Source organism: Pan troglodytes, chromosome 9 (assembly GCF_028858775.2).
Source record: "Pan troglodytes isolate AG18354 chromosome 9, NHGRI_mPanTro3-v2.0_pri, whole genome shotgun sequence".
Taxonomy (NCBI): Eukaryota; Metazoa; Chordata; class Mammalia; order Primates; family Hominidae; genus Pan; species Pan troglodytes.
The window spans coordinates 5918371-5932078 of NC_072407.2; the positions used below are offsets into that span (position 1 = coordinate 5918371).

Here is a 13708-nt window from a genome sequence, read left to right on the forward strand (position 1 = left end):
CCAAGTATGAGAGATTTCCAGGGATGCAGGGCTTTCAATGCTAAGAATCATTTTAAAAAGGCAGTCTCCGGGAGTGAGTGGGTCGCCCTAGCGGCTGTGACTGGTGGCGCCCTTCCCCGCCCCTCACCAGCCCTGAAGAAACTGCCCCTCATTTTTGTTTTTCTTTGCATTTGTGTGATGGCTGCTAACTTTCTTGCGTGCACATTGGCCATGAGTGTTTCCTGTAAGATATAAGTCTCCTGTGTGTATTATTTGCCCATATTTCTTTTCTTTTTTTTTGAGACGGAGTCTCGCTGTGTTGCCCAGGCTAGAGTGCGGTGGTGCCATCTCGGCCCACTGCAGCCTCCACCTCCCGGGTTCAAGCAATTCTCCTGTCCCAGCCTCCGAAGTAGCTGGGATTACAGGCGCCCGCCACCATGCCTGGCTAATTTTTGCATTTTTAGTGGAGACAAGAGTTCATCATGTTGGCCAGGCTGGTCTCGAACTCCCGACCTCGTGATCCACCCACCTCGGCCTCCCAAAGTGCTGGGATTCCAGGCATCAGTCACGGCACCCAGCCCATATTTCTACGAAGATTTTGTCTTCATCTTTTAAGTTCAGAATGTAAATACCCTGTGGCTCTTCCATCTTGTTTTGGGCCTGTCACCACAAGGCGCATGAACAAGGGCACTGGCACTGCCTTCAGTGTCACGGAAACAACAAAATGATGCCAAACACACGACGTGAAATGCTGACATCTCCATCAACAGGTGACCGCCGAATTCACGACGATCCAACGTAACCGCGGAATTCACGACGATCCAACGTAACCGTGGAAGCTGATGGAAAAAATGAGGTGCATATACATATTGATGTTACAACCGTCCCATGTTAGGCCGGGCGCAGTGGCTCACGCCTGTAATCCCAGCACTTTCGGAGGCCGAGGCGGGCGGATCACGAGGTCAGGAGATCGAGACCATCCTGGCTAACATGGTGAAACCCCGTCTCTACTGAAAAATACAAAAAATTAGCCGGGCGTGGTGGCGGGCACCTATAGTCCCAGCTACTCGGGAGGCTGAGGCAGGAGAATGGTGTGAACCTGGGAGGCGGAGGTTGCAGTGAGCTGAGATCTTGCCACTGCACTCCAGCCTGGGTGACAGAGCGAGACTCTGCCTCAAAAAAAAAGAAAAAAAAATAAGAAAGAAATCTGCAGGTTTATGAGCATGAGCACAGACAGTGGGTGAAACAGACACTACGAGGTGTTCACACTGACAGCGGAAGGATCGGGACGAGAAGGGGTTGGGGGAAGTTTTTTGCTTTTAATTTTTGTACCCCCTATTGTTTACCCAGTAAGAATGGCCGGGTATTCCTTTTATAATTAAAGGAAGTAATCCATTGAAGAAAATAAAATAAATAAAATTGAAAAAGATGCATGCCTATCGTGGGCCTTTCTTTTAGGTAAAAATAATGTCTAGAAAAATGAAAACCAAAATTTCTAACCATACTTTTTTTAAAGAAAGAAGTTGGTAAAGATAAAAACATAAATTAGGCCAGACTCGGTGGCTCACACCTGTAATCCCAGCACTTTGGGAGGCCGAGGTGGGTGGATCACAAGGTTGGGAGATTGAGACCATCCTGGAGAACACAGTGAAACCCTGTCTCTACTAAAAATACAAAAAATTAGCCGGGCGTGGTGGCGGGCGCCTGTAGTCCCAGCAACTCAGGAGGCTGAGGCAGGAGGATGGTGTGAACCCGGGAGGTGGAGGTTGCAGTGAGCCGAGATCGCGCCACTGCACTCCAGCCTGGGCGACAGAGCGAGACTCCGTCTCAAAAACAACAACAACCACAAAAACCCAAAAAACATAAATTAAAGAAATAGAAAAGAAAGAAGAGCTGAGCATTTCACAAACGGAGAGCAGGTGTCTGGTGTTTGGCGCGTTCTGGTCGAGTGTAGTCAGGAAAAGGAAGCTGCGTTGTCTGCGGGGCGGGGGCCTGTGCTCGTGGCTGCAGCAGCCCCTTCCCATCAGATGAGGCCATTGTTCATGCGCGGACTGGCACCCAGGACAAAAACAACACCCACAAAACCTGGTAGCCCCACTTAATGTTCCCGTGCCGCGGCGGCTGGAGGATGGAATTACCAGAAGCAATTAGACAAAGGAGGTTCAGACCCACAGGCGTGGAATTAACTAACTTTATTTAAGATGACATGTGGAGAGACTGGAAGGACACCTTCGCTCTGTCTGGGAAGCCGTGAGGCTGAGGGGGCTGTCCCCCGCCCGGGTCCCGTGGGGAGCCCATCTTCTACCAACCCATCCCAGGTTCAGCAGGGTCTCTGGCTTTTGTTCAGAGTGCAGCAGGAGGCCACTGACGTGCCCACGAAGGGGAGAGATGGGAGGCGGAACATGTTCTCAGTGACCACTGTCTCTGCTGTGTGATGAGGGGTTGTCTTGGGGAGGAAAGAATGCATGTGACCGGCAAAGCTGCAGAAACTCAGCTTAGAACAGGTCACAATCATGGTAGCAAACACTGGGGTGGGGAAGTCGGCCCTGACTGAGAGGCCAGGATGGATCCCAGGTACGTCTCTGAGGGGAAAGGAACAGGGCCCGTCACGAGCAGGAGGTGCCGCTGAGGAAAAGCAAGTTTCTGATGTGACTCCTGACTTCTCACAATGGGGCGTGGCACCAGCGATCAGAAGGGTAAAGGCTGTGGGTCGAATCAGAAGGTGCATCAGACATATGCCGAGATCAGACGCCTGTGACACGGCCAGGAGGTGTGCAGAACACAGCCCATGATGAGACTGTCCCTTGGGCACAGTTAGGGTCATATTTAAAATTTCCGGTGCACAGATGTTGTGTAAAGAGACTGGGAGAGCGGGAGATCCGGAGAGTAGAAGGAGAGGAGGAAAAGGGAGAGGAGGCTGAGGAGGAGAGGGGAGAGAGAGGAGGAGGGGGAGAAGGAGAAGAGAGAAGGCCTCCAGGAGCCTCAGAGCTGATGGACGCGGAGAAGCTGCGAAGTCTACACAGGGGACAGCCGGGAGGGTAGGAGCAGCAGGTGAGAGGAGAGAGGGCGTTAAGATGGACGGGGTGAGCTGTGCGGGTCACCACGGGCGCAGAGGGACCATGAGCACAGAACAGTGCCTTCGGGGGCTTGGGTGACCACCAAGACATGTGTCAGGCGGGAGACCCTACCCTGCTTAGAAGCTGAATGTCAGTCTATGACTGTCTCATGGGTACCAATAAACATACTCCCCACGGCCCTGTCCCACTCCCCACGGCCCTGTCCCACTCCCCACGGCCCTGTCACACTCCCCATGGCCCTGTCGCACTCCCCACGGCCCTGTCAAACTCCCCACGGTCCTGTCAAACTCCCCACGGCCCTGTCCCACTCCCCACGGCCCTGTCACACTCCCCACGGCCCTGTCACACTCCCCACGGCCCTGTCAAACTCCCCACGGCCCTGTCAAACTCCCCACGGCCCTGTCACACTCCCCACGGCCCTGTCACACTCCCCACGGCCCTGTCACACTCCCCACGGCCCTGTCCCACTCCCCACGGCCCTGTCGCACTCCCTACATCCCGCGGCATCTGGCTGTAAATGGAAGTGAGGAAGCTGCTGTCTCCTCCAAAGAACATTGCTCCCAGCCAGGGCTCAGCTGTGGGGCAGGGCTCGGAGTCTCCTGGTTCAGAGACCAAGGCCCTTGTCACTTGCAGCGTGAACAGCAGGGAACTTTGCCCCCGAGTCCCACAACAGAGGTGGGGACCTTGTCACGGTGGGCCCAGGTGACAACACAGGGTCAGCGATTCTTCACCCGGCAGCAAACACCGCGGCAGACGACAAACATTGCAGCCCTTGGCAAACAAAAAGCACGCAGCAAACAGAGTGGTCAGCGAAGAGACCCTCCCCTCCCCGGGGATCAGGCAGTGCAAGGCCATCCCCGGGATGACCTGCACCCACCGGGCTGCCTGTGTGACCAGACACAGAACCCACTCTGCATTAGCACCCACGGCCGGGACAGGCAGGGTGCTGCGCCCGTGGCTTCCTGCATCTGCTGACACCACCCGAGGCTGCCAGGCCACAACATGAAGTCAGCTGTGCCAGGAAATCCCAAGCCTCACCCACACCTGGCCCTGGGCTGTCGCTGCATGCCAAGGGGTTGCGGGACCTCGCAGGCCTGCAGGCAGCAGGGGTGGGCGCTGGGCTGGGGTCCGAGTGTCCCCTGCTCTAGGGCATGGCTGGCGGTCAGGGACAGGGGAAAGGGAAGGAGCAGGATGCCCACCTGGCTGTGGCTGTCTTACCCCATGGAATCCAGGCTCCAACCAACCTCACCATTCTGTGGGTTAATTTTCATTCTTAAAACCTTCATCTAAAGACCTTTGCTTCCTGGAACACAGGCCTGGGTTTTCCCAACAGTCGTGGGCACCTGGCCCGGCACATGCTCCTCAGTGGAGGGACCTCACAGCCCGTTCTATGTGAGCCTCGCAGGAAAGGCCCCACGGACAAACTCACTCTCCGTGACAATCAGGAGGTTTGTTCTCCAACCACCAGAAGGAGCTGGGGGAGCTCGTGAGGCCAGGAAGAGAACAGTCCTAATCCCATCCTTCCCCTCCTCAGCAGTGACCCCAGGGTCTGCCGTCCTGCCCCAACCCACACTTCAAAGAAGGAAGGACACCTGCCTTCCCCTGCTACCTCACAGCCCGAAGCATGGGGAGCATGGGGACCCTCGGCAGAGTCCTTTTGTAGTGAAGAATAACAGACTAGTGTAAAATAGCAGAAAAGAAGCTAATGGCCAAACACATCCAAGCTGGGGAAAACACCTGTTAAATATAATGACAGAATATGCTCTCATCAAAACCCAGGAAACTTTAAGAATACACTAAACCTCACAAAATGGGGGTGAAATACAATGATGACCACATGTATGAGAAACGGTCAATGGTAGAATTGAAAGAAATGCAAGGGAAATAAAAGATAAGCGGCGCTTTCCGAGCAAAGTGGCAATGCCACAACAGCTCGCAGTCAGGCTTGGCGGGACAAGAATGCTGGGCAGTGCTGGTTTGCAGGGAGGGGTCAACTTTTCTGGAAGCAGCCCAGCAAAGTGCCCCACGAGCCATCAATTATTCCTGTGCTTCGCAGCCACAGCCCACGAATGCAGGTGCAGCCACAGAAGCGCTGGCAGAGGGGAGGCTGAGAGTGGCGCTGGTTGAAGATTTCTCACAGGAAACAAAAGGCACAGCCTCCACGTGGCTCGTGGCCTTGAAAACCCTTGACTCAAACCATTCCACGTCGTGAGGAAGACGCAGGTCAGCTGTCCTAGTTGCGTGATGATGATACTGTCAGGGAAAGCGTCCGTGCCTATGTGGGGAAAGTAGGGGAGTGAGAAACAAAAGCAAAGCGTGGTGGTTCTGTGGCTCCGGTGCCCGGGAGGCCATGGCTCACTTATTCACAATGAACATGGGCTATTTTCATGTTTAAAAGTCTACTAATGTTTCTAAGGAGACCATACAGAACTGAAAATTCTGAATAACCTTGTCTTCCATAAGGCGGAATTTTCATTTCTGTCACCTTTCTGGAAGGGCTGGACACAGAGTCTGTGGGTCTGTGATGGAGGCGCCACCATCTCACCCCGAGTCCACGGCCCTCAGTCTCTGTGCTCCCTGAGCCGAAGGTGAGGAATCCATGCCTTATGGTTGGCGAGGGCTGCTGGGGCACCTGCCATCTCATCTGCATCCTGGGAAGCAGGAAGGAGCACAGAGGAAAACACAAGCCTGCTCTGGCCAGCTCAGTGTGCTCCTTCCAGAAACAGGTAAACACAAAATTACCCTGCGAAGCCGCCATTCCATTGCTAGGTCTATCCCCAAAAGAAATCAAAGCAGGGACTCAGATACTTGCACAGCCCTTGCCATGACCTGGATGTAGTCGGTGCGTCTGTTCCCAGCAAAACTCTTGTTGAAACGGGACCCCCAGTGTGGCAGCGTAGGGAGATGGGGCCTGAGGAGAGGGAGACGTGTGGGTCGTGGGAGTGACTCCCTAGGGAGTGCCTGGTGCTGGGAGTGATTCTCCTCTTGTGATACGGGGTGAGTTCCCACGGGAATGGATTTGTTCCCATGAGTGGGGCTTGTTCTGAAGCCAAGACATCCCTGAGCTTTATCTCTCTTCCCGTGTCTGCTTCCCCTTTGACCTCCTCCAACAGAAGCCAGGGCCATGCCATTGAACTTCTCAGCCGGCAGAACTGTGAGCTTGATGAATTACCCCATCACAGAGGTTCTTTTATGGCCACACAGAATGGACTCAGACACCCATGCTCACAGCTGTGCAGTCACAATAGCCTAAAGGTGGAAACAACCCAGCAGGTGAGGGGATCTGAAATGGGGTAGACACACACATCGGGGTCTTACGGAGCCTGGAAAAGGAGTGTGCTCTGACGCATGCAGCAACGCCACCAGCCTTCACAGCCTCGTGCCGAGTGAAGCCAGCCAGTCACAATAGGACCAACGCTTTGACCCCACAGATGGAAGGCCCCCAGAGGAGTCAGATTCAAGAGGAAGATGGCAGAATGGCAGTCAGCAGGGCCAGTGACAGAGGCCGATGGGAGTGAGTGATTAGTCAGGACGGAGCTCCAGTTTCGCATGATGAAAAGGTGCTGGAGCTGCATGGTGGCGACAGTGGCACGGCCATGTGCAGGTTCCCAATGCCACGGAACTGTGCACTTACCATGGTGACGATGGGAACTCTCATGTACCTGCATTTGACCAGAGAGGAAGGAAGGAAGGGAGGGGGGAGGGAGGAGGGAGAGAGGGAGAGAGGGAGGGAGGAGGGAGGGAGGGAGGAGGGAGGGAGCAGAGAAGGAAGGAAGGAAGGAAGGGAGAGAGGAGGGAGGAGGGAGGAGGAAGGGAGGGAGCAGAGAAGGAAGGAAGGGAGGGGGGAGGGAGGAGGCAGAGAAGGAGGGAGGAGGGAGGCAGGGAAGGAGGGGGAAGGAGGAGGGAGGGAGCAGAGAAGGAAGGGAGGGAGGCAGGAAGGAAGAAGGAAGGAAGTGAGGGAGGGAGGAAGGGAGAGAAGCAGGAAGGAAGGAAGGAACTAAGGAAGGAAACAAAGAAGGAAGGAAGAAAGGAAGGAAAGAAAGAAGGAAGGAAGGGAGGGAGGGAAAGGGAGACAGGAAGGGAGCAGAGAACGGAGGGAGGGAGAGCGGGAGGAAAGAAGCAAGGAAGGAAGGAAGGAACGGAGGGAGGGAGGGATGGAGGGAGGGAAGAAGGGAGGAAGGAAGGAAGGAAGGAAGGAACGGAGGGAGGGAGGGATGGAGGGAGGGAAGAAGGAAGGAAGGAAGGAAGGAAGGACAGACCAGCCTGTTAGGCTGACTGACAGAGTACCCCTAGTCCTCCAATGCTGCCCACGGCAGGCATGTGGCAGTGGCTGACAGGGAGTGAGTCTGGAAGTGACCCTTGTCGGGGCAGCCTCCTTGGTCCTGTGATTCAGGACAGGGTGAAAGTCAGTGGCGGCCATTGGTGTCTCTGGCTGGGGTTCCTCACAGGGGCCGGTGAGGGGACAGCGAATGGAGCGTGGAGGGTGGAGGGCTCCTTCTCCGGACGGGAGTGATGGGTTCGGGAACCATTCTGTGCCTGTCTTTGCTGCTGGGCTGAGGAGGTAGATGGCATGCTGGGAGTAGTGGGAGCTGCTGAGGAGTTTGGTCCTGGAGGGAGGAGGCTGAATGTGCATGTCTGGAGTCACCATGGAGGGCACAGCTAGAGGGAGCAGCAGGGTGTCCCAGGGAGAAGACACCAGGGCTGGAATTAGAGGGACATCAAGGCTGATACTTAGAGGCATCCAATATATGGGGCCTGCCTGATGGGCTGCTCTCAGGTGGGATTTGGGGGGTGTGAGAGGGGTCAGTGCCCAAATGACCACAGGGCCTGTGGCCTGTATGCCCAGTCAGGTGACGACACCATTCAGAAACTAGATCTCATGGGGTGCCCGGCTGCTGAGTCTCAGGCCAGGTCTGCAGTGAGTGCGCTGCCCCAGGCCTGGAACACTCTGGTGCCATCGGGACCCGATGCTGAGTGCACCCAGGAGCTGTGGGTCTGAAACAGCGGTCAGAGGTCACTGACATGTGGAGAAGGCCCCTGGAGTGTGGGAGACAGAACCCCCAGGTGTCAGGCTTGGCAGGAGGCTTTGCAGGTGGGGAGGAAGGGCAGGGAGCGCGGCTGCCGGAGGAGAGAGGGCACTGGTAGGAGGAGGGTGGCCTGTCCCGGGCAGACCAGCCTCTCTGGGCTGTGTGGCCCCAGCTCCCTGAGCCCAGAGGGAGGTGAGGGTGAGAAGGCCTGGACCAGGCAGGATGCAGCCCTTAGGGCCCGTGCTGGGAAGAGGTCAGAACCTCCCAAGGACCCAGAAGGCCAGGTAACTGAGAACGGGGCTGCTCTCTGCATCTCCAGGGAGGACAAAGGCGGCCATGGCAGCAAGGGGACAGGGCAGAGGGGAAGGCGGGCAGGTGGATGTTGGCAGCCACAGATTCCCATCCAGTATCCTGGAGCAGGAAACCCAGGGCTGTGTCCTAGGAGGCCCAGGAAGCCTGGTCAGCATGGAGGCTGAGGGCGGGCCCGGGAGATCTGGGAAGGACATCAGTGTCTCCACGAAGAGCAGCAGGGTCTCAGCCCATGGCAGCCGCAGGCCCCATGACTGGGGCCGCAGCCTCCAGAGCTGCAACAGCAGCCTGTTGTTCTGGGGGGGTCGAAGGTGGAGGCTGTCAGAGGGGCAGTGCAGGGGGCTGCTGGGGTGAAGCCCCCTGAAGCAGCAGCACCCATCCTGCTGTTGCTCTGCCCTCTTGGAACCCCTGCCCACCAGGACCCTCTCCCCTCCGGGACACCCTGCTCTCCTGGGCCCTCCTGGATCCCCTGCCCTCCTGGGCCCTCCTGGACCCCCTGCCCTCCTGGACCCTCTACGCTCCTGGACCCCCTGCCCTCCTGGATCCACTGCCCTCCTGGATCCCCTGCCCTCCTGGACCCCCTGCCCTCCTGGACCCCCTGCCCTCCTGGACCCCCTGCCCTCCTGGACCCCCTGTCTGTGGCCCCTGCTCCTCTCCTCCTTCCCTGACACACGACTGGACCCCCTGATCTGCAGCCGGGGTCTGGGCACTGGGGGTCCTGTGGGCCTCTCGGTGTCTGGGGACAATCACAGGTTCCCGTGCCCACACCCAGCCTCTGCTTCCAGAACACACTAGAGGGTCCCGGCATCCTGATGAGTCCACTGTCCCCGCGATGGTTTTCAGGGATGGAGAAGGCTCCCTGTCCTCCGCTGGAACCCTGCAGCCGGGCTGACGGTACCCCCACCACCCGCCCAGGGGCCCCCAGACCCTCCCCATCTTCACCGCCAACCCAGGCCCCGGCTGCGCACCCGGGGCCAGGCCGTGAGCTGCTGTCCCCAGATGGGGCCGCCCCGGGCTGGCCTGGCTCACTCCATGTCACAGATATTCCCACAGAGACCCCAGCGAGACCTGCAGAACATTACAGCAGAATGAAGGAGAGCCAGAGGAAGAGGCAGATGTGCTGGCCTGTAAACAGTCTGATTTCCAATGTAAACCAGATTCAGGCCCACGACATCAGGTAAACATCTGCATCAGAGCCCCCGGCCCCCCACCGCCCGGGAGGCCCCGGGGTCCACACGGCCGACTCTGGGACCCGTCACAGTGACCGCCGAGACATTTCGTAATTAGGCAAAATTGATCCTTGCATTCCTTCCCTAAATCCCAAATCTCTGCAATTTTACTTCTTCTCAAAAATGAAAACATTTGGCAATTAGCTGATCCAAGTGAAAAAGGTAGAGAATGTGCTCTCAACTGGAAAATGCCAATTAAGGAAGCAGCTCTGACTTCCCACCCGCCCTGGCTAAGCTGGGAGCTTATCTTCCCCGAGAAGAATCTGCTGGGATAAGGGGGCTTGGGAAACACCGAGGGCAGGGCTGCCTCCTCACCTCCTCAGCTTCCTCTGAGAGCAGATTAGCCATGGCCTTGTGCCAGCAGGGCCTGGGTGCCGCACCGGGTGGCAGGGGTGGCAGAGCCGGGCCTGGCTCTGGTACTGGGATTTGGGGTGGCAGGACCCAGTGGGGCACCCGCTTGTGGGCAGCACTGAGGGCGGTGACGTAGGCAGCGAGTGCCGGTGTCTGCCCCTCCATCTGGCCGGGCCCCCCAGCCTGCTCCTGCAGCCCTGGACCTCAGGGCCCATTTGCGGTGCAAGGCGGCTCTTGGCCGGTCTCCACTCCTAAACATTTATGCGTTGAAAATGCCCATTTGTTTGTTTTCTTGTGTTCCATTTATGTGTTCTGTATCCTTTTTTACTTAATTTAAATAATTTTTAAATGTGAAATCGTTAAGTAACCTCAGACGCTCAAACTTTGTTCTCCAGTCACCGAGTCCATGAGTTCTGTCTCCTTCCCGTGGTTTCTGTTTGCAACAATAACGGAATACCTGCATGTCTAATTTTTTTTTTATTCAAAAGGCAGCATACGATGTATATTCTCTTTATCAAGCTCGTGATTTCTTTTAAAGATTTTATTTTGAAATCATTACAGATTCACAGGAAGTCTCGAAACTAGTACAGAGCTTCCCACATGCCCCTCAACCAGTTTTCCCAACGGCTTTGTCTCCCTTAGCTGGAGGGCATATCTAAGCCAGGAAGCTGACCTTGCTACAGTGTGTGTATCTGGGTTTTTGCCATGTTGTAGGATGTGGGAATTTGTGTACACACCACCAGGAACAGGACACAGAGCTGTCCCACTGCCACGGCCATCTCCGGGGCTGCCTCATCCCAGAGACTCACTGCCCATGTCCCCGTTCCTTCCTCCTCACACCCTCTGGCCTTTTCCTATGGCTATAAATTCGTCATTTTGCAAATGTGATGTAAATGGAATGCGTGGGACCCTTTCAGATGAGCTCTTCACTCAGGAACATGCCATTGAGACCATCTAAGCTGCTTCCTGTGTCAACAGTTAGTTCCTTTTTACTGATAAGTAGCCTCCCCTGGTAGGAAAGGACCTCTTTGTTTACCATTCACCTACTGAAGCTTTTGACTATTACAAATAGAGCTGCCATGAACAATCACGTATAGGTGTTTGTGTGAACATAAATCTTTCTTTCTCTGGGACAAATGCCCAGGAGTGTGACTGCTGGGTCAAATGGTCAGAGTCTGTTTCGCTTTTTTAAGAAACTGTCAAACTCTTTTCCATGGTGGATGCGCCATGTTACATTCCACGCGCAGTGAATGTCACACCGTTTCTCCGAATCTCTGCCAGCATTTGGTCTTGTTATTACATTTTGCGTTAGCTGTTCTAATAGGTACGGAGAAATATTGGGTCACGGTCCCAGCCTGCGTTTCCCTGGGGCCACGCGGGTTGAAGGCCGTTTTGTGCCTTCATCTGCCATCTCCACCTCGTCTCCATGATCCTTCTTTCATTGGATTATTTGGCCCTGTACCATTGAGTTTTGAGAGTTCTTCTTATATTCTAGATACGAGTCCTTTGTCAGACATGGGTTTTGCAAATATTTTCTCCCAGCCCACAGCTTATCTTTTCATCCATCCTAACAGGATCTTTCACAGCATAAAAGTTTTTAATTTCAATGAGATCTAATTCATTGATTTAAAATATATATGAATCATGCTTTTGATGTTATATCTAGGAAGTCCTTGCCAAGTTCCAGGTCCTGGACACTTTCTTCTATTCTAAAAGTGTTATTGTTTTTGATCCAATTTGAGTTAATTTTCTTTATTTTTACTTTTTTTTTTTTTTTTTTTTTTTGAGATGGAGTCTTACTCTGTCTCCCAGGCTGGAGTGCAGTGGTGTGATCTTGGCTCACTGCGACCTCCAACCCCCAGGTTTAAATGATTCTCCTGCCTCAGCCTCCCAAGTAGCTGGGATTACAGGTGCCTGCCACCACGCCCAGCTAATTTTTGTATTTTTCATAGAGACAGGGTTTCACCATGTTGGCCAGGCTGGTTTTGAACTCCCGACCTCAAGTGATCTGCCAGCCTCGGCCTCCCAAAGTGCTGGGATTACAGGCATAAGCCACTGTGCCCAGCCCCAGTTTGAGTTAATTTTCATATGAATGTGTAGGTCTACGGCCATTTTTGAACCCATGAGTCTGCTCTAGCATGGCTTGTTGGGAAAGCGGCTCTTCTGGCATTGACAGCTCTTGGTCCCTTGTGGGAGGCCAGGTGGCCGTGATCCTGGGGGTCTGCACGCCCCTTTACCTGCACTCTCTCTCTTCCCTGGGGTGACACTCTCTTTTTCAATTTTCTATTTCTTTAATTTTAATTATTTTTTTTTTTTAATTTTAGAGATGAGGTCTCACTATGTAGCCCAGGCAGGTCTAGAACTCTAGCCTCAAGAGATCCTCCCTCCTCAGGCTCCCAAAGTGCTCGGATTACATGCATGAGCTGCTGTGCCCACACCCACGGTGACACTCTTGATTACGGGAGCTTTTGAGTAACTCTTAACATTGAGGGGCACGATTCTGCCTTTCTTCTTCTTTTATCATTTAGCTATTCTAGTTCCTTTGCCCCTTTGTACACATTTTAGAAGCAATTTATCTAATAAAAAATATTTTTGATATTTTGGTGTGTTGATTAATATGTATTCCTGGTATTTTTGATAAAAAAATCTATCTAGATCAATTTAGGAAAAACTAAATTAAAATATAAAAGCACTCAATGTAATTTACTACATTAATATATTTATTGAGAAAAACTATATAGATGACACTCAAAACTATTCCCTAAAACTTAGCCCCTCTGTGAATTTTAAAGTTTTTCTTTTTCTAAACATTATTCCATAAAAAGTGTGGGAATTAATATTCATATGTTTAGTCCATTTTCCTACTGAGCTGCTATTGATTTGTATAATCAATTTGGATATTAATTTTTATTGTTATATTTGTAAGAAACATTTTCTCTGAATCTGTACTATGTCATTTTTTACTGTGATTTTCAATAAAGAAGTGTTTCCTTTTGAAACAGTGAAATCTCCCAGACACTCCGTTAACAATGCTTGTGTTTCGCGCCATGCTTTAAGGCCCCCCCAATATCGGGACTACATTCCCCACATGTCCTTCCAGGAATTTTGTACTTTTATTTTTTTGTGTGGATTTGGATTCCTCTTGGATTTGCTGCAGCTGAGATGGGACTGCCTACCTGGGTGGTTGCTCTGTGTCTCAGCTGAAATGGAGATGGGACTGCCTTGCTGCAGGTGCGTGGTTCTGTTGTTATGTCCTCTGTAGCAGGCCCTGTCTCTTCCTGCTGGCTCAGACACCCCATCCACGGGGTCCTGAGTTACACTGAGAAGGCTGCCAGGGCCCGGGTCCACTTCCTCCTTCAATTTATGTAATCCAGAAGCAAGGCAGTGCTGTTTTAATAACTGTAGCTTTATAGTCTGTTTTGATAGCTGTCTGGGAAATCACCACTCATTCTTCTTCCTTTATATTTTGCTTTTAAATTTTTAATGGCTATAAAAATTTTAAAAAATTATAAAGACATCCCCCCAAAATTTAATGGCTACACTTGCCTATACATTTTGATGAGAATTTTAGAGAAAACTTGGCAAGATAAAAGTAATTATTTATTTTAATTGGAATATAATTAAATCCATAGGTTGATTTTTAGAGACCTGAAGTTGTAAGTGTTCTCAATCAAGAAACCTGTTATATCTCTCCATTTATTTACATCTTATGGGTAGGAGGCTTTTTTTTTTCTTT

At 52.9% G+C, this 13708-nt stretch overlaps 1 long non-coding RNA gene and 1 pseudogene across 2 annotated transcripts; one reads left to right on the forward strand and one right to left on the reverse strand.

Moving 5' to 3' along the window:
• Positions 1-2156: 2156 nt before the first annotated feature.
• LOC107966990 (uncharacterized) lies at positions 2157-10469 on the reverse strand. 2 transcript variants are annotated; one of them, XR_010147421.1, is made up of 4 exons: positions 9937-10469; positions 5505-7757; positions 4275-5331; positions 2157-2682 (listed from the first exon to the last, which is right to left on the reverse strand). It is a non-coding gene; the product is annotated as an uncharacterized LOC107966990 (long non-coding RNA). The 2 variants fall into 2 exon arrangements; XR_010147420.1 differs by lacking the exon at positions 9937-10469 and having other exon boundaries at positions 4256-5331; positions 5505-6340.
• LOC129136388 (uncharacterized) lies at positions 7749-12570 on the forward strand (annotated as a pseudogene).
• Positions 12571-13708: the final 1138 nt, after the last annotated feature.